The sequence below is a fragment of the Acanthochromis polyacanthus genome, chromosome 2 (assembly GCF_021347895.1).
Source record: "Acanthochromis polyacanthus isolate Apoly-LR-REF ecotype Palm Island chromosome 2, KAUST_Apoly_ChrSc, whole genome shotgun sequence".
NCBI lineage: Eukaryota > Metazoa > Chordata > Actinopteri > Pomacentridae > Acanthochromis > Acanthochromis polyacanthus.
In genome coordinates this window covers 383,194-387,160 of record NC_067114.1, presented here as the reverse complement: position 1 = coordinate 387,160, position 3,967 = coordinate 383,194, and positions in this window count along the sequence as shown.

Here is a 3,967-nt window from a genome sequence, read left to right as displayed (position 1 = left end):
TTTTCAAAGAAACCTACTCTATAGTGTTTTTCAGGGCCTACTTTCCATTATTTCATTATATGGCATGTTTTACAACATGTTGGAAAAATGGCAAATTTTTTCGACATACTATACTATGGCGTTTTTTTGGACAAAATTCATGATGATTTTTTTTTTCAAAGAAACCTGCTCTGTAGTGTTTTTCAGGGCCTACTTTCCATTATTTCATCATATGGCATGTTTTTACAACATGTTGGAAAAATGGCAAATTTTTCGACATACTATACTATGGCGTTTTTTTGGACAAAATATGTGATGATTTTTTTTCAGGGTCTACCTTCCATTATTTCATCATATGGCATGTTTATTTAATTTTTTTGCCTTTTTTGGATTTATTTGAAAGTCACAGTGAAGGGAGACAGGAAATGGTGGAGAAAAGTGTGATGAAGACATGCAGCAAAGTGCCATGAGCAGGAATCGAACCCAGGTCGCTGCGTTTGAGACCAGCCCATATCGGTGGGTTAGCCGCTTAACCAGTTGAGCTATACGGGCGCCGTGTATGGTATGTTTTTATAACATGTTGGAAAAATGGCAAATTTTTTCGACATACTATACTATGGCGTTTTTTTTGGACAAAATTCATGATAATTTTTTTTTTTCAAAGAAACCTGCTCTATAGTGTTTTTCAGGTTCTACTTTCCATTATTTCATCATATGGCATGTTTTTACAACATGTTGGAAAAATGGCAAATTTTTTTGACATACTATATACTGTGGCGGTTTTTTTTGAACAAAATTCGTGATGATTTTTTTTCAAAGAAACCTGCTCTATAGTGTTTTTCAGGGCCTACTTTCCATTATTTCATCATATGGCATGTTTTTACGATATGTCGGAAAAATGGCAAATTTTTTCGACATACTATACTATGACTTTTTTTTGAACAAAATTCATGATGATGTTTTTTTCAAAGAAACTGCTCTATAGTGTTTTTCAGGGTCTACTTTACATTATTTCATCATATGGCATGTTTTTACAACATGTTGGAAAAATGGCATTTTTTTCGACATACTATACTATGGCGTTTTTTTTTTTTTTGGACAAAATTCATGATGATGTTTTTTTCAAAGAAACCTGCTCTATAGTGTTTTTCAGGGCCTACTTTACATTATTTCATCATATGGCATGTTTATTTAATTTTTTGCCTTCTTTGGATTTATTTGAAAGTCACAGTGAAGGGAGACAGGAAATGGTGGAGAAAAGTGTGATGAAGACATGCAGCAAAGGGCCATGAGCAGGAATCGAACCCAGGTCGCTGCGTTTGAGACCAGCCCATAAAGGTGGGTTAGCCGCTTAACCAGTTGAGCTATACGGGCGCCGTGTATGACATGTTTTTACAACATGTTGGAAAAATGGCAAATTTTTTCGACATACTATACTCTGGCATTTTTTTTGGACAAAATTCATGATGATTTTTTTTTCAAAGAAACCTGCTCTATAGTGTTTTTCAGGGTCTACTTTCAATTATTTCATCATATGGCATGTTTTTACGACATGTTGGAAAAATGGCAAATTTTTTCGACATACTATACTATGGCGTTTTTTTTGGACAAAATTCATGATGATTTTTTTTTCAAAGAAACCTGCTCTATAGTTTTTTTCAAGGCCTACTTTACATTATTTCGTCATATGATCCAAACGCATCATGACCAGTGTCTTCTTGCGTCTTGGAGACAGTTTCGTAATGTATTTGACAAATTCAGGTGGCTGTAAATCAGTTGGCTGTGAAGTCGTCTGAAGCAATGGAATTGTACTTGTAAGCATCTTACAAGTACAAGTTCTTTACCTGAGGGCAGTATGGCTCAGTGGGTAGAGTGGCCGTCTTGTAACTGGAAGGTTGCCGGTTCGATCCTTGGCCCATTGAGCTCATGTTGAGGTGTCCTGAGCAAGACACCAAACCCCTAATTTCTTCTGGTGGGTTGTGGTTTGTCCCTTGCATGGCAACTTCCACCATCAGTGTGTGAATGTGATGTATCATGTAAAGCTTTACTACCTGTAGGTAGTGAAGGAAGTTTCTTATTTTAAGTGTCTTAAATATGTTATCAAAAAGGTGATGGAGGTGGGTGACTCCTCTCTCTGCCCACGTCCTGAAATAAGTATGGCTAAGTAATAATACATGAAGTTGGGAGCCTCTAGTCCACAAACACCTGAAAGGGCCACTGAAAACTTGTGGATATCCTGACTGGACCTTTGTGAAGTCTCACAGAAGATCCAGAGTCTTCACAAAGGTCCAGTCAGGTGTTTGTGTTCTTTTTCCTGGCCTTGGGTACTGGTGGATAACTTGTCAGCCCTGTGTTGCAGGGTCCTGATGACTCCTAGCTTGAGCTCCAGTGGATGGTGAAAATCAAAAAGCAGGGAGTGGTCTGTGTGTGTTGGTTTCCTGTATACCCCAACACTCAGACTTTTGTACTCTTCTATGCGGACCTCACAATCCAAAAAGGGCAAACTGTCGCCCTTCACATCCTCTCTGGTGAACTTGATGTTGCTGTCCACAGAGTTGATGTGTTCAGTGAACTCCAGAAAGGAGAACAACCCAGTGAGGACTGAAGAGAAGGAGAGCAGGCGAAACAACATCGTGATCCCGTATGTGTCTGGAGTGTCTGAGAAACTGAGGAGGATCTTAAACAAACACCAGATCCCTGTCTTTTTTAAGCCAAATAACACATTCAGACAAAGACTGGTCCACCCAAAAGACCCCAGCAAGACGGGTCTTGGTAATGGTCGTTGGAATATGAATAGCACTGACCACACCTCACAGAGGTTATAAGCTGAGGCAATACCAACCACCACCAGAACTGAAGACATCTCTTGGATGAGAGGTGAAACATCTTCAAGGACCTTTCTTAAAGTCCAGTGGATTGAGTTTAACAACTTTGGACTAAACTATGACATTTTGTTTGTTTGTTCGTTCTGTATGTATGTAAAACAGAAGAGTTTGGTCCAACCAGAAAGAAAACAAGGGAGCAGTGTTCTAATAGCTGCGTGTCTTTATTCAGAGCCTTCACATGATGCTACAGTCCTCGTGGTGTTTTGAAGTTCATCCCAAGGGTTGGCTGTGTGACCTGAAGGTTGGAAAGGCCGCCGAAGTCCTGCACAAGAAAGAGGAAGTTACATCATCAGAACATCACACAGAGTCCACAGTAGGGTTATTCATCTGAAAAGCTGCTTTCATGTAGGTGTGTATGTCTGTGTATATGCATGCATGTCAGAACATTCCAAGTCATTCATCACCACAGCAGTAACAGTGTTGAATATTTTTGTCTGGTAGTTTACACACTCTACCTGCTGACTAAACCACTGTACAGCCTGGACACCTGACATCCTAAATGCTCTTCATGATCTGTACATAATTATGTCATTGCACATGTAAGCACAACCTCATTTGTATATTATGTAACTTTTTCCCTTCTCTATTATATTTTATTCCATTTAATTTTATCTAACTGTATTGTCATTACCTTCACTTTATATTTGACCATAATATTCTGTCATCTTGTTTACCTCTTTGTTGAATATGAGGCAGCTGGAAACATTTTTGGTTGACCTGTAGCTGCTGGATTTTATGTTAGTTATTGTTTTTTGATGCACTGTATTTTAGCTGCTGCTCTCCTGTTTATTAACTTCATCATTGTTCTTTGTATTTATCCTAGTTTTACTATGGTTGTAAAGTACTTTGTATGTGGAAGGGGTTACAGAAATACATTTTACTTACTGATCTATTGTCTAATGTTTGATGGTTAAGTTTTGTTTTTACCTGCCTATGGATTCTGTTATAATTTGACATATTTACGTCTACATCTATTGCTGTCTAAATAAACCTTCGGTAATGTGCACTGTCCCTATATATATATATATATATATATATATATATATATATACATATATATATATACATAATATATATATATACGTATATATATATGTATATAT